At 40.8% G+C, this 26,052-nt stretch overlaps 1 protein-coding gene across 2 annotated transcripts in view; it reads left to right on the top strand.

Moving 5' to 3' along the window:
• Window positions 1-26,052, top strand: part of SORBS2 (sorbin and SH3 domain containing 2) — a 376,136-nt gene that overhangs the window by 104,795 nt on the left and 245,289 nt on the right. The gene's annotated exons all lie outside the window — the stretch shown is intronic.

Below are 26,052 nucleotides of genomic sequence, written 5' to 3'. Positions count from 1 at the left end.
CCTGCCTAAAATGTCCATTCTGCCACCCCCTTGCTGACCCACCACCTGCCTCAGAGCTGAGCTTAGGTTCTCCTTCCTCTGGGCTGACTTCCTCAACCACTCCCCTCTGTACTTCCGTGACACCTCATTGTTCATTCTTTAAAGAAACGCTTGTCACGCCCTTTAGTATAGAACCTGTTTGAAGACTGTAATGGATGATCCACCTATGGAGTATTTCATTTCAGAGACTATTCTTAAACTCTGACTCCTATAAGTAACGAGAAGTAAAGATGTGAATAACACATCTTTATTTCCTTCATCCATTTGGTGTTCACTGAAAGGTTTACCACAAGTCCCGGACACAAAGACTTCATAGTTTTGCCTTCATTTTAGAAAATACAAAAATAATTTTCCCTCTATTTCTTCCTCAAAACTCATTCCAGGTTCTTAGACAATCAGCTCCATTAAAAAAAATACATATTTTGGAACACTCCAAGTCTGAGGCATAATATTTGATTTATTTCTTTTATAATACCATATACACACATCTGGGAGAGTGAGAACTTTTACAATACAATACAGAGAAACAAAGTTTGCACTTATAGCTCACATGATTTGTTCGCATATTTCTTCCCAAAAGTGGGCAGAAGGTATACCTCATTAATGTATCCCTCTTATGTTCTCCTTTTTATACTCACAAGAAAGAAAGCATTATCCAGCTGCCCTAATCTGTCCCTGTGTGAATAGCTATCCCAAGCATGTTTCTTGGGGTGCATTTGGGGTGTCAAAGAAGTTCTGTATAGGAATGAACTAAAAGAAGCCAAGATCATACCTTAAAGAATACCTCAAAGACAGCATACTTTGTGCTTATCCATACAGATTTGGAAAAGGATACATACACTTTGTCCTATAAAACATTGCAGAAGTGGTTTTATTTCTTTTAGCTTTGATGTCTTCATCCATAAAATTAGCTTCATCATACTTCACTCCCCAGATGGTTGTGATGGTTGCTATTATTTATCTGAAACTCCAAGCATATATTATCATTTCCTTCCCCTTCTTCTTCAAGTTGAGGATGGCACTGAGAAGCCAGCTCAGGGCCACCACTAGACATGTGCAGGGAGAAGGTATTTTACATGCTGTACATACGCACCTCTCATTTCGTGTGTATTTGTGGGAGTTTATTTCCACTAATCCACTCCCATCACTTATATTTAAAGTGTGGTGACCTTCATGATCTCCTAAGGACCCCTGCAGGGTGGCAGGCACAAAGGGAGAGTGAAGACCAGAATCAAGGGATCAAACAACGACCCAGCATCCTCAAGTGGTGATTTGCACGGTGGTAAATAATTTAAAGCACTGTTTTTATGTTAAGGCAAGTAAACAAAAAGAGAAACCACAAAAACATTGTGTGCCAACTCTTCCCAGACACCAGGGTTTGAGTCCACATGCCTCTACTCTCAGGGTCTTGGGTGGACTTGAGAAGCCTGGTCTACTGAGTATTAGAGCCGTGAGCAGAATAACCTACGGCAGAGGCTAGAATCTGACAGCCCACAAATTCCACCTGAAGTGCAACTCAAATGTGGAAATCAGTTTTTCTCTTTAAAATTTTTCCTATCATTCAAGGAAATCTCTAGAAAGCTACAGCCGTATCAAAACTGTGGAACACAACACTGCAAAACAACCACATGACCTGAGTTTTCTAGGATGGACTCAAATTAAAATGTTCCCACGAATATGATCGTATTTGTTAGACTATGGACTCCATTTTTTGGGTGGTGACCTTACCTATACCTGTGGAAGAAGCAAATGATCTGGGACTAGAGAGAATAGTATCTCACTCTGCCGATACCAGTCTAGAATAAGAGGTAGCATTGAGGTTGGTGAACCTACAGCAATGGGCCGAAAGCACTAGTCCTTAACCTATTTTCTGTTCCATCCTGCCTGAGTGATGAGTGACTTAGTGGCCTTAACAGAGGGTGTGTTAGAATGTACAAAATAGGAGCAGAATTTACAGTTTTAGAGAGTGCCCTGGGGATGTTTACAGGGATCAGCTGCCTGTAGCTGTGTTGACGCCATGGATTTTTGTGACTAGGCTAAATGTATTAAAAGCTTTGAATTATAGTACCCCGAAAGGATTTGTTCATTTATCAAACAATTATCTTCTGGTATGAGCTAAGCTCTATGTTATGCAAGGGCCCCTGTTACATACATGAAGTTTTTCTCTACAGTCTTGTTTTAGTCAGGGTTCTTCAGAGGGACAGAACTGATAGGATATATGTATGGGAGTTTATTAGGTATTAACTTACATGATCACAAGACCCCACAATAGGCTGTCTGCAAGCTTGAGGGGCAAGGAGAACCAGTCTGAGTGTCAAAACTGAAGAACTTGGAGTCCCATATTTGAGGGCAGGAAGCATTCAGCGCGAGAGAAAGATGTAGGCTGGGAGGCTAAGCCAGTCTTGTCTTTTCACATTCTTCTGCCTGCATTTTATTCTGGCTGTGCTGGCAGCTGAGTAGATGGTGTCCACCAGATTAAGGGTGGGTCTGCCTTCCCCAGCCACTGACTCCAATGTTAATCTCCTTTGTCAACACCCTCCCAGACACACCCAGGATCAATACTTCATATCCTTCGAGCCAATCAAGTTGACACTCAGTATTAACCATCACAAGTCTTCTACAGGATGTAATGTTAAAACAAAACAAAAGTGAATATGATTTTTTAAAAAAATCCCCTAAGGACAGCTTGTAAGTGTAACCCCTTGCTTATTCCTGTCTCATAGAGATGACCATGACTCAATCCACTTTTACTTTATAATCATATTATTATATTTCCTTAAAGAGATGTAAAAACACGGGACAATTTTAAAAATACCTGTTTCTAAATAAAATTGTAAACACCAAATCATGGTCTTTGTGGTAGTTGAAGGTGAATTTCTTCATTTCTGGGAAGATACAGGTTTTCTGAGTTTAACAATAGCCACGTCAGAGGCAAAATACAGAAGATAAGCCACTCATCTTCTCCGCTCTTAATGATTTTTAAAAAGTGTTCTTGGTATTAGCCAAGGGTCCCCAGAGAATATATGTTTTATACATATATATGGATATTTATTATAGAAATTTCTTCATGTTATTATGGCAGCTGGGAAGCTCCAGGATCTGCTGTCTGCAAGCTGGAGAACCAGGAAAGCCATTGGTATCTCAGTCTGAGTCTGCGAGCCCAAGAACCAGAAGCACCAACATCCGAGGGTGGGAGATAGATCGGTGTCCCAATTCAACCTGAGAGGGAGTCAGTTTACCCTCATGTGCCTTTTTGTTCTATTCAGGCCCTCAACAGATGAGATGATGCCCACACACCCTGGGGAAGGTGGATCTTTTTTACTCAAGTCTATCAATTCAGATGCTCATCTTTTCCAGAAACACCCTCACAGACACACTCAGAAATCACGTTTTACCAGCTATCTGGGCATCCCATAGTCCAATCAACAAGTTGCCACATTAAAATTAACCATCACATGCTCTTAAGCATATTTCAACCACACCAAATAAAACTAGAGTCTTGTAAAACATATGATATACACACCTCAGTGGTTTTCAGCATAGGCAGTTGACCGGGCTTACTTGCTCAAAGGAGAGAAGATGGGTTTTTAATATCATTCACAAATCAAATTCATGAAGTCCCTTTTTTGATGTAGGAGAACACAGCTATCATTGCAGCAAAAGTTTTCCAAGGCCAGTGATGCCAGGATACCAAGGAGCTACATGCTGTCATTTGCTTGAGTCTCTCTGACAACCATGAGGACACTTGTTTGTAAAGTTGTTAGACTCTCGACATATGGGACAAGCCAGCAGAATGTTAGACTTCCTATAATATCTCAGCAAGACTGCCTTGAGAACTCATGGCATGTGGATGGTTCAGGGAGTTGAGTGTTTTTCCCAACCCAGTCATTACCAATTATACATCCCACATGAAAGTCGCTTTAGCATTTTTCTTTATTTTAGGGGGAAGTGGTGACTCATGCCTGTGGGGCAAGATGAGAACATAGGTCTCATAGGTATCTTTAAACCAGGTTCGCCTCTGCTCCACATTTGTGCCATGAAAGAGCTTCATTTCATAACAAGCCAGAGACCAATTCTAAATCAGGATCTGCACAGTCCTGAAGAATTGAAGGCTATGCAATTGCAGTCATTGCCAGCGTGGGTGTGGATCAAAAAGCAACGTAGAAACCCTTACGCCATCGCAGGCAGCTTGTCTCCTCTGCCCCAGTTGTTCTTGTAATTTTAACAACCATATGCTTATCTTCCGTTTTCTGGCAGCCTAGAACTGTTCTTTATTTCTTTTTTAGTCTCAATAGAAATTAAGTGGTTTGGCCATCAACATTCCTGTCTGTCGTCTCTCCGTCTCCTGTGAACAGGACCAGATGGAATAAGCTCTTTGATAGTTACACATTCATTGGAATTGAAATAATGGGCTGCTGATTTTCTGTTTTATAGGCAAAGTCCCAGGCCTGCCCCTGTGAGAGTGTGGCCTGCTTGGCTACTGTTTTATTCTGCAACAAAGGGGTGAAGCCTCAAAGATTATGTCTAAAAGAGTAATCACAGAGACAGGAGAGGGTTTACTCAGAAGCAAGAATTTCAGAGCATATGAGTGAGGAATTAGCTGTACTGGAGTGGACTCATTTTATGATGGGAGTACTCTCACAATCTCAAAAAAAAAAAAAAAAAAAAAGGCAGGGAGAGGGAGAATGGCAAGCGACAATCTAACCCAGTTTGAGTGGTCAATTCAGAATGTGACTTGGAATTCATAAATTCTTTATCTGTCGATTGGACAGAAATAATGAAAAAGATCTTTTCATTAAGGAAAATCCTACTTCAAAATACAATGGGCTGAGCCTTGCAACGTCTCCAGTCAGCATTCGCAGTGGCCTTGGTGAAGCTCTGGTGGCTCCATTGTGTAGTGTCTGCTCTCCACAATGGCAACAGGGCCAGCAAGGGTGTCCCAAGATGCCAGGAGCTTTACTAGACCCTGAGCAGGAAAAAGCCACTCTTTCAGTCTGATAGAGCCCTAACTGGACAGGGTCCTGGAACAACAGTGCTTGTTTCAGTAAGGGCCAGCTATATAAGAGGTGGTTCTAACATCATTCTCATGATTGATGGGCATTGCCCAAAATAAACAAACCAACCAACCTTTTCGTACCACCTAGCAGCGGTCAAGTCACTGTGACACAGATGTGTCACTACTCTGTGCTTCTTTAATATAAATAAGCCACAGCTAGTGAACGGGCTGCAAGAGATATTTTAGTTTGGTTCATCTCAGTACATCTAATAATCTCAAGCAACTTGAAAATGTTTAGGACATATTATCTATAGAAATGAAACTTAGTACTGAACCCAGCAGACTTAACCATCAGATAAAAGGCTCAAACTCTGTCAAGAAATGTCCTAGACAGGTATGGTGGTGGGTGTCTATAGTCCCAGCTACTTGGGAGGCTGAGGTAGGAGGATCCGTTGAACCCTAGAGTTTGAGTCTAGCCTGAGCAATGTACGGAGACCCTGTCTCTTAAAAAACAAAAAAAGAAAAATAAAGAGATATCCTTGTAAAGAACATTTAAAACTTGGACTTAATTCTGAACCATTAGAATTTTCATTTGTGTGACAGCTTTTCTAATACTTTTTAAAAGTTTACCTTTCATAAATTTGCGTCCATTTGAATTTTCATTTGCATTCAAGTTGATTTCCTGATTTCAAAATCAGAGTCACAGCAGTTGTTGACATGGAAAAAAATTTGCCAAAGCAGAAGTTGGGATGGCATGTCACATAGTTTTTCATGAGCTAAAAGTTACCATTCCTTGTTCAATAACTTTTACTTCTCTTTTATTCCATGATACTGGGGGTTCTGTGGTTAAAGGCACTTAGGAATTCTTGCAGACTGGCTTTCCCCAGAATACCCTTGAAGCCCAGAATCATCATGGGGACCACTACAGACTTGACCTGGATCCTAGAGCCTTTATGAAAAAGTCATCACCACACATCCCCTTCTCTGCCTCCATTCCACTGTACTCAGATAATTTGGGGATATCTGAGACTGGAGCTTAAAGCATAATTCTAGAGGAGTCTCTGAGTCTTTCGAATTTTCTGGGTGGCCCCAATCCCAAACCATGACCTGGGGACAAATTTGGGGGCTTCTTAAATTTCTCGGAGAGTTCAGATCCCACAATGCAGGCCAGGTCAGCCCTACGTCTTGGCATGAATGTGAGAAACCTGTGGAATGCCAAAGGACTGATAACTCTAATCTGAGACATGCTCTTTGCTCTTTGATGAGACTAGCCATCAAAAATGACAGTAGAAAAATCTTAGTCCTCGCCTATGAAGCCAGTTTCTGGATTATAATGAACAGATCTCCTTAGATGTGAGCCCAGTACTTCTTCAGTTCATTCCAGAGCTCTAGGGTACAACTTACTGCTTGGAATAACTCATTGCTAAGCAGTCTGCAGGGTTTAAATGGTCACATTCCTTATGGAGTCAAGGTTGCTATAATCGTTGCTGCCGTCTACAGCAGCTCTGGGAAGGGCAACAGGGTGGAGTGGAATTTCACACATGCCATATGTCGCTTACTCATCCTGCGAGATCTGGCTTGGACTTGCTGCAGTTGGGAGGAGAGGAGGAGGTATGTCTGGATGATACAATCACAGGGACCCCAGATCCTGCGAGAATGGCTTCTGAGCTATAATTGTTCACCATTGACGCATGCATTCAGCTTGATTTTCTGGTCCCGGCATTTCGGCACTCAGCAGTCACCTCCACACTGGGCAGAGTGAGAATTTGGTGCACCGATCCAAAAGATACTGAAGGCATTTTAAAAGGAAACCAGTTCAGTCCCTTTTCTCCAATCCCAAAGAAAGTGTCCACTTACTAGCGAGAAAAAACAAAATTAGATTTGGATTTCTTATCTTCGAACAGATTGTTTCCTATTAATTGAGGCTCAAATACAAAGTGGTGAAAGTTCACTGGAGTGGACTTACGTTATGACGGGAATACTCTCCGAATCATCAACATTCAATCTATTATTAAACGCAAGATAAGTGTAAGTTTTGGGGACAGAAGTCATCTAATTGTTTTATCCTTTGCCATCTTTTATTATAAAAAATCTTGTCTTTATCGCCACTCCTGCCACACCAAAGAAACCGCAGGGAGCATGGCCCCAGTGAGTCATGTTTTTATTCTGGATATTCTCACCAACAAAAGGTGTGGTCATTCTTTCCTTTCCTAGTTTGGCTTTTTCTCTAAATTTAAATATCATACATGAAATTTTCAAACACAAATGCCCTTGGAGATTCTGAATCATAACCCCATTCTCCTCCTTCCCCCTCTCTCCCAAACTTTCCCTGGTTTGAATGACAAGCCTGGGGGAAGGAAATAGCAGTTTAAGTTGATTAATGGAGCACTCAGCAGAGGTCCATGCTTCCTATTCTCTGCCTTGCTTTCTACCTCATTGAATACATGTACACCATTATTTCAGTCTTGCTTCGGGCTTTACCAGTGAAATTGTTCCCAGTAGGATTGCCAAGGCCCTTTTGGTTAGCCTTAACCAAATGGTAGTCTCAGTCATGTTTTAAAGTCAGGTTTATGAAAGTATAATTTATATACAGTATTCATCTTTTTTAGGAGTACAGATAAATGAATTTTGAAACATGCATCAAATTACAGAACTTCCAACACATCAATGTATAGAAAATTTTCATCACTTCCAAAAGGGTCCTTGGCCGGTTCAGTTGATTTTCTTCCTGACCCCAGTCTCTGGCAAACCTCTGCTTTCTGTCCCGATAGTTTTATTTTTCCAGAATGTATTATTAGTGGAAACGTGCAATACGTAGCCTTTTGGGTCTGGCTTCTTTCGGTGGCATGATGCATTTGAGAGGCATGCATTTGTTGCCACTATCAGTGGCCTTTTCCTTTTTGTGGCTGAGTAGCATTCTGTTGTATGGATGTACCGTCGTTTCTTTATCCGCTCTCCAGCTGATGGACATTTGTGTTGTTTCCAGGTTTTAGTGATCATGAACACAGCCTCTATAAACATTCACTTTCAGGTTGTATGAGCATATGTTTTCATTTCTCTTGGATAAATACCAGGGAGTGGGACTGCCAGGTGGCATGGAGTTTATGCTTACCTGTATCAGAAACCGTCTTCTAAGGAGTCTGTACTATTTTGCATCACCACTGGCAGTGAATGAGAGCTCCTGTTGCTCCACATCCTTGTCAGCATTTGGCATTTTCAGATTTTGTTTTGTTTATATTTTGGCCAGTTTAAAGGTGTGTAATAGTTTTCATTTGCATTTTCCTAATGATTAATGTTACTGAGCATTTATCATGTCCATATTTACATCCGCATCTCCTCTTTGGTTAAAGTGTCCGTTCAAAACTTTTGCCTATTTTTTGGCTTATTTTTTTAAATTGGGTTGTTTGTTTTATTATTATTGAGTTGTGTACATTCTTTATATATTCTGTATACCAGCCTATTATCAGATACATATTTTGTAAATATTTACTCCCAGTCTGCAGTTTCCCTTTTATTTAGCAGAATATTTTAATTGTGATTAAGTCCAGTGTGTTAATTTTTCCTTTTATGGCTTGTGCAATTTGTGTGCAATATAAAGCATTTTTTCTAACCCAAATTTACAAAGACTTTCTCCTTTGTTTTCTTCTATAAGGTTTATAGATTTTTATTGTTGCAAAATGCACCTATTAAAATTACCATTTTAGCCACTTTAAAATAATTCACTGATATTCACTACCTTCACAATATTGCACAACCATCACCACTATCTACTTCAAAAACATTTTCATGGCCAGGCGCAGTGGCTCACACCTGTAATTCCAGCACTTTGGGAGGCCGAGGGGGGAGGATTGCTTGAGCCCAGAAATTGGAGACCAACCTGGGCAACCTAGTGGGACTCTGTCTCTACAAAAAATTAAAAATAAAAGATTAGCTGGGAGTGGTGTTGTCCACCAGTAGTCCCAGCTACTAGGGAGGCTGAGGTGGGAGAATCATTTGAGCCCAGGAGGATGAGGCTGCAGTGAGTCATTATTGCCCCACTGCACTCCAGCCTTGGTGACAGAGCAAGACCCTGTCCAAAAAAAAAAAGGAAAGCATTTTCATCATCCCTAAAAAACCCCATACTCACTAAGCAGCCAATCCCCATTCTTCTCTTTCCCCAGCCCAGGCAGGCACAAATTTACTTCCTGCCTGTATGGATTTGCCTCTTCTGAGTGTTTCATATAAACGGGATGGATCATATTATATATAGTTGTTCGTGTCTCACTTCTTTCATTTAGCATAAAGTTCTTAAGGTTTTTCCATCTTGGAGCATGTATCAGTACTTCATTCCCTTTTATGGCTTCATAATATTTCAGTGTATGAATATACCATCTTTTCTTTATTCATTCATTAATTGGTGGGCATTTGGTTTGTTTCTACCTTTTGGCTCTTGTAAATAATGCTGCTGTGAGCACTGGTGTACAAGCTTTGTTTGAAGATCTGTGTTCACTTTTTACGCAGGAGTAGAGTTCCTGGGCCATATGACAATTCTGTGTTTAATTTATTGCAGAATCACGAAACTGTTTTCCACAGTAGCTGTACTGTTTCACATCCCTCCAGCCATATATGAGTAGTCAAGTTTCTTCACATCCTTACCAACATTTGTTATTTTCTGTTTTGTTGTTGTTATTGTTGTCGTTCTCATGGGTGTGAAGTGGTATCTTATCGTGCGTGTGTTTTGCATTTCACCGATGACCAATGCTGTTGGGCATCTTTTCACGTGTCTGCCGATCATTCGTTTATCTTCTTTAGAGAAATGTCTCTTTGAGTCCTTTGCCCATTTTTGAATTGGGTTCTTTGTCTTTCTGTTGTTAGCCTTATAGTTTTGAGCTTTACATTTAGCTCCATGACCCGTTTCAAGTTCATCTTTTTGTATAGGGTCCAGTGTATCTATCAACGTTCATTTTTACACATATGGTTCCAGTCTTTGTTTAACAAGACTACCCTTTCTCCATTGAACTGCCTTAGCACTTGTGTTGAAGGTGTGGGTTCTATTCTCTGCCACTGATCTATGTGAACTGTCTTCCTCCAAGGAAGGGATGTGTTACCTCATAGACTCAGGGAGTGTCCAGTCTTCAACACTGTAGGTTTCCAGTAAGGCCATGAAATCAGGTAGGTAAGGCCTCCAACTTTGTTCTTCTTTTTCAACATGGCTTAGGCTATTCTACTTTCTTTGATTTTTCATGTAAATTTAGAATAAGATTTCCCATTTCAAAAAATAGCTTGCTGGGATTTTGATGGAAATTGAATTTTAATTGGGATTTATTGCATTGAATCTAAGATCTATTTGAAGGGAACTGATAACACAACTGAGTTTTCTCATCCACGACATGACATATCTCTCCATTCTTTCAGGTCTTACTTAGTTTCATTAATAATTTAGAGTTATAACTAATAATTTATAGTTTTCAGCATACCAATCTTACATGTATCTTGTTAGATTTATTTCTAAATATTTTTTTCGGTGCTATTCCAAATGGTATTGTTTATTAATTTTCGTTTTCAATTGTTTATTGCTACCATATGGAATTATTGATTTTTCTATATTTACTTATATCCTGTAATCTTCTTAAGCTCCTTTATTAATTCTAGTAGCTTATTTGCATATCTTTGAGATTTTCTGTGTAGACAATTTTGTCATCTATGAATAAAAACAGTTTTATTTCACTTTTTTTCTGTATATATGCTGGGGTTTTTTTGTCTAATTGCTCCAGCTAGAACCTATAATATGATAATGAATAAGAATGGTGAAAGTGGGTCTCTTTTCCTTGTTCCCAGTCTCAGTCCTGTATCAGCTGCTGTTTCACTTTCTCTTAGTAAAACTCTCTTGACTTTCGTGACCCCACACTGTCCAGATTCCCTTTGAATCACCCTCCTTTTTCGGGGCCTTTTCCTCCAGCAGCCTTTCAGGGCGGTTGTTCCACAAAGTCTTCCATAACCCAGTGCTCTGTTCTTTCTACCTACACTGCCTGTGTTATCACATATATTCGTGGTGTACCCAATGTCACCCATGTGTAGACTCCTAATTCCATGTTCAGTCCCAGACCTTTTCTGGCAGTCTTATTTATCCAATTGCCTGCCAGCTGCCTGCCCTAGAAGCATGTCAAATTTAATTTTTTTTTTTTTTTTAGACAGAGTCTTTCTCTGTCACCAGGTCAGAGTGCAGTGGCGTGATCTTGGCTCACTGCATCCTCTGCCTCCCAGGCTCAGGCGATTCCCTTGCCTCAGCCTCCCGAGTAGCTGGCACTACAGGCGTGCACCACTATGCCTGGCTAATTTTTTGTATTTTAGTAGAGATGGGGTTTCACCATGTTGGCCAAGATGGTCTCCTAAACTCGTGATCTGCCCACCTCAGCCTCCCAAAGTGCTAGGATTACAGGTGTGGGCCACCGTGCCTGGCCACATTTAATATTTTTAGTATTTACTCCATCACTCCTACCGTCTCTGTTGCTTCCATGGGCTGGTTTCTCTACTGACTATTTTCCGACACAAATCTGATCAAGTTGCCCCTTAGCCCCAGTGTGCCTTTTAATGTACGGTGTAACTTTCATGGAGTGTCCAGTCTTCAACATTGTAGGTTTACAGGAAGGCCATGAAATCAGGTAGGTAACTCTTTACCATGGCTAAGAAGGCCGACATGCTCTGACTTTTAGTTAACTCTCAGTTCTCATCTTCTGACACTTTCCTTCTTGTCCACTGTGCTCTAGTCACATGGACTTCCAGTCTCTTCCTTGAGCCAACCAAGCTCGTTCTTACTTTAAACCAAAAGTAGATCTTACATGACTAGAGCTTTTTGGCCATTTAGGTCATTTAGGCTCATGTGTGACCTCCTTAGTAAGATTTTCTCTATTCAGTCTAAGCTGACCACTCTACCACCTACCCATTGTCTTTCCTATGGTCCTCGTTATTTTATTCCTGACAGTATCATCTGAAATGACATTATTTCATTATTAGTTTCTTATATCACTTATTTCTTCATCTAGGAGATAAGCTCCTTGAGGGCAGGAGCATCCGTCATTTTGGTAGGAGTTACTGTCTCTGGTGCCTGTACCAATCCCCGAGCAGGGAGTAGATTCTCAGGAGATTGTGCAGAAGCTCCCAGCAAAACCTCATTTTGCCATCTGCCAAAACCCATGCACCTACTCAGCATTGCTGCAAAATAATAGGTTTCCTTTTCTTCTGTCTTCTGCATCTTTTATGGGGGCCTCCATGGGAGGAATCTAACATGAGATCCTCTGGCTAGCGAGTGAGGAAAATGTGTAATAGTCCGGGGCTCTGGCACCTTCAATACAGAGGAGACTATAGAAGCGAAGAAAGGTATTGAAACGCTGACAGACCAGCCCAGGAACTCACTCACTTCTAATACGCAAGCAAGGGCAATCGATTTTACCCAACATTTCCCTCAAATATCTGAATGTCTCACCTCCACTAATCCCCCGCAACCTTTGCCTCCACTTAGGCCCTCATTGTCTTTGACAACAAACTGTTGTGCTTTTCTTCAGCCTTGTTTTCTTAAAATAATCTACCAGAAATACTCCTCTGACTGTGTTATTACCCAGCTTAGAGTCATCAATGCTTTTCATCACCCACAAGGGGAGTTCAGGTTCCATAGGTGAGGGAGAAAGGCCTGGCCTTTTGACATCTTTGTTCTTTTGCAATAGTGCACACCACACATTTGTTGGCCTCTTTGCTTTGCTTCGTCTCACCCACATTGCCTACTAAGCTTCCTGCCCTCTTCCACCTAACTTGCTTGTTTTTTAAGACATGGCTCAGATGTTACCTGCTCTAGGACACCTTGCTTTATGCCCTCTCCCTCCCCTCCCTCTTGCCCCTCTGCTAACACCTATACCCAAACTGAGTTTGGAGCATCTCTCCTTGGTGATTCTGTTCTGATGACATGAGTCAGTCTATGGGTCTGCCTCCCTCCTGGTGACTGAACATCTTCCAGAGCTGGATTCTGTTGCCTTCATCTTGGTATCAGGTACCTGCAGTACAAAGCACACAGCAATGGTTGAATGAATGACTAAATGCATGCACACAGAAGTACTATGTGCATTAGATCCCCGTAATTATTTTTGAAAGGCTGGGTGTGAAAAAGAAATCGAGTTGTATTTGAAAGAGGGCCAGTACTTCACACATCTCAGAGATCCTCGCTGGTATTTCTTTTCCAAGAGTCACACATCTTGTTTCCTCCTGCCTAGTTGGATTTGATAGAAAAAGAAGATTGGAATGGAACTAAAAGGGTTTTGGACCACTCAGACATTCTACAGACATGCTTAGAGGAAATTAATAGCAGGGTCATGGATCAGCTATAGAAGATACTAGCATTGTTATTCTTTTGAATAGGAGCAGTTGGCTCCACAAGAGAGATGCTTATGAAAGAACCACACCAAAATCCAGCCAGATTCTATCTTGTATGAATGAGAGATATTTTTGGTCTGCAAATAAGCAGGCTTTTCATACCTTGGCATTCTCTTTGACCCATTTGTGTGAGGTTGCCTTTCTCAGAGCATTTCTATAATACAGGAATATTTGACTTTTATTTGTTTACCCAAGCAATATTCTTAAAATGAACAGCCCCTGTTCATCCACAAATGACCGTGGAATCTCACTATCACTCTTCGCTACTGGTGACCTCCGCCAGTCCTCCAGGCTGTAGAGCTGTATTTACACCTCACAGACAAGCACTGGTGTGAAACTCTGCTTGGAGCTATGCTGGTCAGAGATGCTCCTCTCCTCTCTTTCCATTTCTTCCACAGGGTGAGACTCATGCTGAGAGGTTGACAATATCCTACATCATAAGCACGTGGCAGGATGCTTCATGCCTCCACTCTGCTCACTGGAGCCCTCTCAGTTCTCTTCCGAGGCCAGTGTCCCTTTGTTTATGACTCCATCCCTCTAAGGATCCCTCTTTGAACAGGCCAAACATCTAACGCTGCTACAATTCACTTAGGGTTTCTTGTTCCACCTCACCCAGACCCAAAGCACCCAATATTTCAGTTTGTACAAACTGCCCTTATTTTATGGTGGTGCAGCTTTTAATGTACATGTTAGAGTTTTATATGTGTGTCCTTTATTGTACACGACTCAGAAGACAATCCCATCGAAAAACAACTCTTTACAGCACTATAAACAAATTACAAGCACATAAAGCTTGGAATACATTCCCCTCTTCAGCTCTCCCCAGGCCTCCTCCCTAGGGAGCACTCAGTGTTCTCTGGCTTGTTCTTGGGAACTCCGACTGCCGAATACATGGATGTTGTAAATGCAGCAGACAGGATCCCTTGCAGCCCTCCTACTGGACTGACCCCTGGGGCCAGGGTCATTGTCTTCAGAACTGAGTCCTGGGTAAAATAGCCTGAGGAACCCGAGCGCAGTGTTCTCAGTCTGTTTCAGTCTTGGTCTAATGACTCATTTGGAAATTCTTAGAATCTTATTCATCTTCTCCATGCCCTCTTGCTCTGCTCCAAGCCAGCGGCTGAGGTTAAATCAGAGGCTTGTATCCAAGTTACCCTGAGTGTTTGCCATTTCCATTTGTCTTCTGACTGAGTTCCCCTCTGCAAGTTTTAAAATTCTTTTTCACAATGGGGAGCGTAAGTCCCACCATCACTGGATCTTTCTGAAGACAGACTGCATGTTACGAGAGACAGCAATGTTCTCTCCTTCCTTGCAAACTAACAACGTGCAGTGTTGGGGCCATGAAGATTCAGTGTCTCAAAGGCAGGGTGACAAAGAGGTGTCCAGTTTATGCCCCATGGAAGGCAGTGGTGCCTGCTGGAAGGACAAAGAAACGTTATAGAAATGAACATGAGAGGACCCTGTGGTGGCTGAGCAGACGTCTTTGTGAGCATATGTGATACCTTCTGGGGATTCTGACCCTCTTGGCTGCTATCAGAGATAGGAGGTTCCGTGTCAAAGTGGTGACAGTGAGATCTGGATTGTTACTGTTACTAGGACTTAACCCATTTCCCTAGGACAGAGAGCCCGAGGCAAAGCTTACATGCTAATACTTGATGGGAGAACACAGGGGACATGCCATCCCAGGATGTAAGAGTGAAAGGAGACTGAAGACAAGGCAGGAAAAAAGGCAAAGCAAATGCAAGCTGACACATCACTGGGCTGCCCTTAGTTTCTCAAGACATTTTGGGTGGCTGTTATGTCACATGGGAGTGAGGCCCTAATGGAACGACTGCACCTCGAATCTGCTGGCTCCGCCCTCCGTCTCCTCTCTGTGGGCCAGTGTCAGTTCCTCCTCTCCTCCAGGCTCTCCCCTGTGAGCCTCTCAGACAGCCTTTGGGGCAACCAGAGCATCCGGGAGTTGAGGAGGATGGAGGATTTCCAGGGCTCTGACACCCCTAGCATGATGGTGGCCTGCCCAAGCCCCCAGGGGAGCTAGAGGCAGCCCATGGGGTGAGGAGATGAGACAGCAGAGGCTGCGGCCATGGCTTCACAGCCATCAGAACAGAGTGAGTTATAGCTAGGCCCACTGCAGCTGGGAAGCTGGGCAGGAAACTAAGGCCTGTGGGTGGGGCCAGTCAGGCCTGGGTGCAGGGAGGACGGGTCCCGCACACCCTGCTGGGGAGATGCAAGGGACTCTGGCTACAACCAGGTTCGGTCAGTTATAAACAACACAAACTTAGAAAATCATCATCTGTTGGAATTAGTGTCAAACGGGAAATGTGATAAAAGAAGCTGTAGAACTTCAGTAGGACACAGACTTTCAGACTTGAGTAAATGGAAGGCTGCTGGAGACTTTCTCCGCATTAAAAGAAAAACAGACAACCAAAAAACTTCAAGTGGAAGAGGCGGGACTTGCCCAAGCAGCCCTACAAAAGAATCCAGAATCTTTTTTGTTCTCAAAGCAATGTGGGTTTTTTTTTTTTCTGTTGAAGAAATTATGCCTTTAGGGATAGTCTGTATAGTCTTAGAGTAATTGAAATCATTTTTCTTTTGAGATTCTTTTCATATTTATGATTTTAATACTTTATGCTAATTAACTACATAGAGATTTATAGGCTTTGCTAAAGAAATATCTCAACCTGTCACAGTTATATTTGTATGAAACGACCTGACTGCAGGAATGTTAACAATTGTTTTAGAGTTTCTGTTTCTAAGTCTAAATAGGAATAATCTACCTCAACCTATTCACTTAGAACAAAAGCCACTTTGGCAAAGCAATAAGCATGTATCTTCTTCCAACCTAGTTGCATTTGATTAACGGTTGCATGAGAACCTTTCTCATACTTAGCTTTTCACCTGGGGTTTTTGAAATGCTTAAGAAAAAAAGTATTAAATACAAGAGTTTTAGAGCTGATTGTTTCCCTGTTTCTAAAATGTGAAAAACACTAGAAGCTGAAATTCAGCAGTTTCAAAAACATATTTCAGGTTCCGTTTCCCCAGGACAGCTGCAATGCTTGCTGGGAAGTCAATGATATTGCAAACTGTAGGCGGTTCTGGCCTTTCATCATGTTTTTTTTTCCTAAGGACAAATAGTTGATAGGATCTGTTTTATGTAAAATTCAAAAATCCATATAAACTTGGCAGTTTTCCAGAGCACATTTGATATGAGCAAGTTTACTTAGATTCATGTAATTTTGTTTCTTGTGCGTATAAAGATTAGGACTGAATGCGAGGCCCCATGCAGAGGCAAGAGGTATAATGTGAATAATGTAAAGTCTCGTTTTAAAAACCTTGACTCATAATCAAATATCTGTAAGTGAAGGGCAGTAAGTAGATGTTAAACCAAGTGCTGTGTGAACAGAAACACCACACAACTTTAGAATTCGAGGCAGCCTAGCTCTCTTTGTGAACGGAGGACCCTGGAGCCAAGAGGTCATGAGTGACTCTCCTTAGATCACAGAGCCAGTTTTTAGCAAAAATGCACCTTTTGTTAAACTCCAAGTTCTCACATAATTTCTTTGTCTCTATACTTTTAAGTGTTAAAATTAAAAAAAAAAATTTCTATAAATAATGGACAAGAGGTGTTTGATCCTTGGGTGTGACTGACATTATAGTTACACAGTGTGGTGTCAACCTCTGGGGCCACATGAGCTGGGTTTGAATAGAGACTCCGCCACTTCCTATTTGTGTGACCTTGGCAAATTATTGAACTCTGTGAGGCTCAGTGTGACATGGGGATAAAATCCATGCCCAATTTATAGGTTCATTGTGAAAAAGAAATGAGCAATTTCCCTAAAGCGCTTAGCGATGTGTACATTATAAGCACACGGTAAATATTGTTTGTTTTTATTTAAATTACTTTAATAAACTATTATGAAAGACTTTTCTACTGTTTGTCCTTCTGATCACTACTGTTTTTGTCTGTGTCCCACCTGACCTCTCTTACAAACTGACCTTTTATCTGTCTACTCTGAAGAGAGCCATGGCAGAGTGGCTGCTGCTTGGAGCAGAAAGTAAAGCCATGTGGAAGGGCACAGAGAGACTGTGTGACAGGGAAAGCTCTCCGGTAGTCCCAGCAGGTCAGTGTGATGCTGTACAGAGGGACCGTGTGACAGGGAAAGCTCTCCGGTAGTCCCAGCAGGTCAGTGTGATGCTCACACATTCACTTCCCAGCTGCTTTTGTAAAATGCTCCATGATTCTTCTTTTCTGAGCAAACGAGAAATCGGTTCTCGATCTCAGTCCCAAGCCGACATCTGAAGCTCTTCACCTAAACCTTTTCATCAGCACCACCCGGGAGATCTGGGTCGCTGTTTATTACATTCGTGTTTGGGATCCCCAACAATGTTATTATCAATGATAATGCTTTTTAAATGAATATTTAATAATAAGTGAATATTTATATTCACTCTTTTGGGAACAAGAAGAGCAGCAATTAGCTGGATTATCATGTCAACAGGCTTGATATTTTCCTTCACATCTGTAATAGACGGTTTATGGGACTTCTTCAGGGAAACAGGCTGGGCTGAGCCTCCTCAGACACTTCTCATCTTGGGAAAGTAAGTGTCCCACCTTCAAGGGAGATTTTCCAAACTATGAGTGTTGGCTCCAGTCCCATCGTGTTGGTTGCTGAGAGGAGATAAACTGGCTAAAGGGTTTCCTAATACTTAGTCCCCAGTAGCTGAACACTGCTGGTGAAAAACACAAAAAATCCTTTCAAAATTGGCAAAAACACAAACAACAAAATTTAAAATCTTTCTATCGTGATCACTTTTTTTGAACAGTGTTCAAATGAATTGTCACTGGCATTTTTACTTACATAAGCACATTCTAATGTTCTGTTGACAAATTATTTTTCCATTGTAATCTAGATTCCTCAGGGGAAAAAATGTCATAAGTTCACCTGAATGTGAGATAACATGGTTTCATTCAATCTTGTATTAAACAAGACAATAAAATTTTGAACACCATTAGAATTGAAATGTTCTTTAATGTTTCTGTGATTAAGCAACATTTTTAATATTCAATTCTATGCTTTATTTTATTTCCTCTTTCTCATAAAATGATTAAAAATTGTTTTTGGAGATGGTATTAGTTCACTCTTGCATTGCTATAAATACCTGAGAATGGGTAATTTATCAAGAAAAGAGGTTTAATTGGCTCACAGTTCCTCAGGCTGTATAGGAAGAATCTGCTTCTGGGGAGGCCTCAGGAAGCTTTTACTCATGGCGGAAGGCAAAGGGGGAGCAGGTATCTTACAGGCAGGAGCAGGACGTGGGGGAGATTGGGGGGAGCTGCCACACACTTTTAAATAACCTGGTCTCCAGGGAACTCACTCCCTTCCACGAGAACAGCAAGGGGAAGCCCGCCTCCTGTGATCCAATCACCTCCCACCAGTCCCACCTCTAACACTGGGGATTACAACTCAACATAAGATTTGGGCGGCAGCACACAGATCCAAACCATATCAGAAATGCTTTTCGGTTATTTTATAACTTTGCATGTCAGGTGCCTTTTATGACTTATATAAACATCTTTGGGAATATGCTTTGAAAAACAATAGTGTAGGGGCTAGCAAAACATGATTATTTTTTATTATGTACAAATCAAATAAAACGTAGGCTGATACTCTATAATATTAATTCAAAAAATCACTTTCGAGTTTTAAAATGTATAAGGCCCAACCTAGGAATATATTATTTTAAATAGAAATATTTACATTCACTATTTTGGGAACAAGAAGAGCAGTTCTCATTTCATGATCTGGTTGCTCCTCCATATGGCTGGTAGAAGGGCATATGTGGTGCACTAATTCCATTCTGCCTTATTGGAGAACAATTTAACTATTGTTTTCTTCTCTACATGAATGTAAACTTTTCAAGAGTAGATGGGGTATATTTTGCTCTTAAGCACATGATAGAAATGTATACATGCTAACAATACATCGTAAAGTCTGTGTCTTATCTAATTAATGTGTCCTAAGTGTTCATATGGTTTGGATCTGTCCCAGCCCAAATCTCATGTTGAATTGTAATCCTCAGTGTTTGAGATGGAGCCTGATGCGAGGTGATTGGCTCATGGGGGGGTTTCTATGGCTTAACACCATCCCTTTGCCTTCCGCCATGAGTGTAGGTTGTCTGAGGCCTCCCCAGAAGCAGATGCCAGCATCATGCTTCCTGTACAGCCTGTAGAACCACAGCCAATTAAACCTCTCTATAGCAGCGTGAGAACGGACTAATACAAGTGTAAATGTTTTATGCTTTGTGTTTACTTATGAAGCATACATTTGAAGGCTGTTTAACCATTATCTTATCATCTGGATATCTATTAATTGGCATTTCCAGTGTCATAATTTATGTTCATACTGCCCATTGGTTAATTCTAGAACTCTCTGTGAAGCGTATGTTACGTTCCAGGAATCAGACTCCTGGAGCTGTCGGTCCAATGAGGGAGACAGACACTATTTATGTGATGCAAACACATCAAGTGCCTTCTGAATGCAATATTTGAAATGAATTGTTTCCACTATGATTATAGTGTTGCATTTTATTACATTTTCATTTTTATATTAACTGAAATAAAGATTAGTTGAGAATGAATATGAAATATTAATTGAAAACTAAACATTAAATTTAATTGAATTAAATGTCCTGTGTAAATCCTTACAAAACCCTATGAATTTGATGCTATAATTCCCATTTTTCATATGGAGAAATATGATGAATCCCATAGTTACGTAATTTTAAAAATTGACAATCCTTTTGTATTTTGTGTATTGTAGTAATCTATTAGCCAAAGTATTTCTTTTTCAAATCATTCCATTTAAAAAGTGTGTTTAAAGCATATATTAATTACATAGTTTAGTAGCACTAATTGCTTAACTGGTTTCATTTGAAAGGATTTAATTAGGCAAACTTAAAAGCATAGAAGCCACAGTATTACAAGGTGATAATCCCAGGAGCCATGTACGTGATGCCATGTAATTAATTTGAATTACCAGGTTCTGGAATGCTTAAGCTTTGCTGGACTTTTAGAAACAAAGGGGACAGTGACCTCCCATGAAAGGAATGCTGTAGATAAGCTGATCAGTTACTTATCAGCCCTGCTATTGTAGCCGTGCCAACCAGACATGTTCACATTACTTGGACATGATGTGCATGGTAGTTATAGTCAGATGGGGTGGTACAGATAAAATCATGACTTCATTTTCCATGGATAACTTATCTTTTGTTCTTTGGAATTAGCCATTTTAAGACCACATATGAAGAAAATGTGATAAGAAAAAATGTTCCAACTATGTACGGTAGTGCTTTTAGTACTCTGTAACAGCTAGATAGGAAAGATCTTAGAATATCAAACCTGCTTGAGGTTTCTGCCATCACTAGAAGAAAAGAATGTTATCAAGGATGTAAAGTTTCAAAACATGTTAGACCTCAGCATTACACCTGAATTCAGACTAATCATGCATGATAGTTTCATTTTGTTCAGAAACAGTTTCCAACCTACATTGTGAAAGTAGGTTACTGTTCTCTCAAAGTCCTTTATGGGGAAGATACATATATATTTTTTTCCGAAGGAAAACTTTGAGCGAATTGAATTATTACAAGAAAGGTTTCATAGACTAATGGTAACCAAACATGCTTTTAAATAAATCTTCAGAAAAAAGTTACAACTGGACAAATCCTAGACCAATTGTAAGCTTCGGATGAGAATAACTTTAAGATATAAGAAACTGAAATTGAGAAAAGGAATAATTCCATTTCCTCACCTATCGTTGAATTGTGCTTTAATCTACAATAACCAAAAAAATTGTGGCCAAACCATGTCCATGGTGACCAAATTCTCCCATACTCTCATTTGACACAATCAAAATCATTGACTTCTAAGTCAAAATGTGGAGTTTATTTTTAACCAGCCAAGATAGATAGAGGTAAAGTATGTAAATATAATCTTATTATTGTTGGTCAGGGTCAATTTTTGATTTAAGGCTATTTAATACTCTAAGGCCTTTAAGCAAAGGTAGAATCTTAAAATCTAAGAAAATAATACAATCTTTTTTATAAATATGTAACAGCATCAGATGGGATTTTTACGTAAAGTTAGATTATTTTAAATCTTAACTAATGCCTAGAAAAGATTCCAGACAAGGGAATGTCTACATATAACATGACTCAGCTTAATTTAGGGAAACCATCTATCATGGCGTAAGTGCATGAAACGTGCTGCCTTACCAAGTGTTAATAGTCAAAGAACTAATATTCATAAGTTTCAAATACATTGAAATTGCTTCTCTTCAATAAGGGGATTGATCATATTAAAACCAGAGAACACAATACGTGGAATACTATCTAACATTTATTGAACGGTTAGTATGTGCTAGACACTATGCCAAGCCCTTTGAAGGATTTATTTCATTTAATCTGTCACCGTTTTAGTAAGGTGCTAGTATTAGTTCCAATTTACAGATGAGAGCATTGAGGTATTGTTGACTTCACAGTTTTGCCTCAGTTCAGTCCTATTTAGAAAAACAGGAAGTGTATTTTTTAAAGCACTGGTAACATCTCAGAGTGTAGTGGAAAGAACAGAACTTGAGGCATCAGGAGAGCTGTGCTTTAGTCTCCACTGTAAGCTCCCTGAGGGGAGGGACTCTGTCTTGGTTACCACTCCATGGCCAACACCGTCCACATACCTCTGGCATAATAAAACTTAGTAACCCTTCATGGAATGCCGGCCTCACTGAAGGAGCGCAGGTGCTGCTTACTCAGTGTGTGATCTGGCCAGGTGGTTTCACCCCTCAGGGCCCTATCCATTTCTTATTCCTTTCCTATTCTAACTTCTTCCTTGCTTCTAAAAATGATTTGAGGAACCAAATAAAGATTCAGCTGCACAAGACCTTTAAAGTAAAGATAAAAGGTCAAGAGTGATGTACTTTAAGAAGGGAGAAAACTATTTCCAAAGTCAAGGCTAAGAATAGCTGCCTCGTCTGGGCATGGAATTTAGACTGAAAGTTGCTGCAGCAACAGAGCCTCCGTGGATTGAAACCACCCCACCTACCCGCTCTTCTTCTGCCACATTTGGCCAGAGCAATCTGCTTCTGTAGGAGTCTTGGAGGAAAGAAGAGAAGAGCCCAAAATATCCCTTTTGCTGTCTAATTATTTTTAATGACTAAATCATCCCAGGTCTAGATGACCATGTTGGGTCCATTTTAGAGCGTACGATCAAAAGTCCTAATGGCAGAAAAACCTTGGGAAAACAAAAGGCTGCTTTCTCTAGTGAAATCTGAAACACCGTGTTGAATGGAGGAATTAGAATGGCCCCCCAAAAAGGAAGAGTTATAAAGAGCAGGTCTAAAAAAATAAAAAAGAACCAAGTCACAGCAAACCCTAAGTACCCACATAACAGCACAAATTAGCTCTGGCCGTCTCTAGCAGAATGGTTACTGGAAACAACAGAGGCCATGAGAAAAATAGTAGAAAAACGTCCCGCCACCCTCACACAAACCCAGCTTAAGGTGATGGCTAACTGCCCTCAGGGGGTTGTTTGTTTTGGGTTCAGACACAGCCATTTGATAAGAAAAGAATCTTAGCCAAACGGTGAGAAAGGTCAATAATTAACCATGTTACTTCAACAAACAGCACCAACCCAAGACATTTGGGTTACACCTTGAAAAAAGAAGCATTGGAACCAGCAAGTCTCCATCCTGAGAAAATGTTCTTGGTCCTTTGGCCTTGAGCTTTTACTTTCCCAAAGAAGCCACTCCCTTTCTTAATTTGGACCTGGTTGCACTTCAGAGATCAAAAGGAGGCCTCTTCCAACACACGAAAGATAGGCTCCTATTTCTTCAGCGTTTATGATGGTATTTGCTCAGCTGCTTCCTTCCATAACCATTTTCCGTTTGCAGAATCAAAATCAGATAGTGAGTGATTCAAAGAGCTATGTAGCAAAAATGTGCTGACCCACCTCACAGCATCTAGGTGTGCAGGGTTTCAGACCTCTCTGTGGCCATCCTGCAAATCCATTCATTGGGAAAATTCCAATAGCTTAGTGGCTCATTCTCCAAACTCTGATCTGAGAGCATCTAGAGGGCCAACCAGAATGTGCGTTTTCTCACTATTTTCCTAAGCACCATTCAATGTGCTACATCTAGGTTAATAATAGTAATTAGGGAAATCAAGGAAAAAAGCATGAAGAAGTCACCATTTGACTTGGAAAAATCACCAGTACAAATGTATCATCAAATGACATGCAATTACAACTGTGCCTCTTAACATTATATCATACCTGGGGCCTGGAACTCTTTGGAAAATTATAGTGGAAATTTAAATTTCCAATTTAATTAATATATAGGGAATGCAGGAGAGTTAGATATCCTTCCCATACTCTTCTTTTTCCTAGTTCACTAAAGTCATTTGAGCTGAAGATTTAAATCTGAAGAATCCAATTATTTATTTTGAGCAATGCATTTTTGGTAGCACTGAAGAAGTTCGGTAGAGAAATTAGCAACCATGGGTTGTATAGAGCAGATGGCTGGAATTAATAATTAATGAAAAAATATATTGTGACATTATGAAATAATTTTTCATGGATGTTTTAGCTTGATGTATACGTTCAGAGTAGGTGTTCACATTTAATAAATAATGACTGTGCCATAAATTAAGAGCAAAACGTAAAAGAAAACTCTTTCTTCTACCTTCTGGAAAGAGAGATGCTCACTCTGGCTCATCTGTTCCTTCAAAGCCATCCCTTGATTTGTGTCTCTTTGTGTCTAGTGGGAGTGGGGATGGGGATGGGAGTAGCAATGCTTTTCTCTCTCTTTCTCTCTCTTCTAAATTTCTGTTGTTTTGTCCAATATTTCTATTCATTTTGTGTGTATGTAATCACATTAAAGGTACTGAAAAAAAAAAAACCCTGAAACAAGATTGGTATACACCAAGATCTCAATAGCTGGAATCTGCATTTCACACAGATCTCATAGATACCATGCTACTGTTCAAAAAGCCAGCTGCGTTAATACAAGGGCAGGGATGATATAGCTAAAAAACAGAGCCTGATTTGCCAACCACATCACACCATTTACCCATGGAGCTGAGAGTCCAGTATTTTAATATTAGATCACATGTATAGAGGGGCCCAACAGCAAGAGTATGATGGTTGCCCCATCCTGTTTTACATGGATTAGAAAAAACTTGGAGCAATCTTCGCAGTTTAAGAGGAAAAGAAGATATTCCAAGGATTGAGGCCAGGTTTTGGCTTTGAAAAGGAACAAGTTTTGGAAACTGAGCACATTTCAAAAAAAGCGCAGTTCCAAAATATGTATGTGTCACATATGGAGGATGGATTAAATCTGATCTGTGTTGTCCCATAGCACAGCAATGGGACCAATGGTAAAAGCTGTGAGAAGGCAGATTCCAGCCACACTTGGAGAAGTCTCTGGAAAAGAACAGACTGCTTGAAACTGTAGTTGCCTCCATCACAGGGGATGGCCCATCTTAGAGTGTGACTGTATAGTGACTTGAATTGCCTGACCTACAAAGCCCTTTTCCACCCTGGGAATCTATCATTCAATAAAAGGAGTGGCAGTAGAGGGGCAGTTAATGTGGGCAGGAGGGATATTTGATATGGAATTGATGTACAATGTCTGCCACTTGGGCCATTTAGGATCTGGTGTTGCTGTGATCGGTGGGTGGGCCATGGTTCCCTGCCTTCCCTGAGGTTAAGCTCTAATATTTTTAATTTTGTGCTATCCATCAGGGAAACTCTATCTTTTCTTTCTTCGTTGTGTTATAGAAAGAAATGAAATGAGCAGGAGCCTTCAAGGATTTCTTGAAGGCCATTTCAAGCCCATGATGATGATGATGATGATGATGATGATGATGTTGATGATTTTAGTGGATGCTACAATCCCTCATCTCTGCCCTTCAGAACCAAGGTGTTCACTCACCCAGCCCTCAGAGTGTGCATTGCTGAGGGCTCACAAGTGAGTCTGTCTCCAAGAATGATCTCCCCCAGTTCTGCCTCTCCCAGTGTGGGCAGCCTGCAGGCAGTGGGTGGATGCAGGGCTCCCAAGGTCCAGGCTCCTTGTCTTCCTCTGGGACAACTAGAAGGTGTTATCTCAGCACCATAGCATCCTGTGGCCTCTGCTGAAGCTTTATCAAAGTTCACCTTCTCCCTTTGTCCAATTTTTCCTCTCCTGTTCCCTTACAGATATGATAACTAAAGACATATCCCCAAAGCCCCTTCAGTAAATCCCCTCCTTACCGTGTTTCCAGAGAACTAACCTAATGCAGAGGATGATGATGGTGATGATGGTGATGATGATGGTTGAGATGTGATGGTGGTGGTGGTGATGATGATGGTGATGGTGATGGTGGAAGTGATGATGATGGAGGTGATGATGACGGTGATGATGGTGATGACAATGATGGAAGTGATGATGGTGATGGTGGTGGTGATGATGATGATGGTGATGATGATGATGGTGGTGATGATGATGGAGGTGATGATGATGATGGTGGTGATGACGATGATGGAAGTGATGATGATGATGATGGAGGTGGTGATGATGGTGGTGATGATGGAG

This window comes from Theropithecus gelada, chromosome 5, assembly GCF_003255815.1.
Source record: "Theropithecus gelada isolate Dixy chromosome 5, Tgel_1.0, whole genome shotgun sequence".
NCBI classification, from domain to species: domain Eukaryota; kingdom Metazoa; phylum Chordata; class Mammalia; order Primates; family Cercopithecidae; genus Theropithecus; species Theropithecus gelada.
The sequence above is the reverse complement of the archived record's forward strand: the minus strand, read 5'-3'. Positions and strand labels throughout refer to the sequence as shown.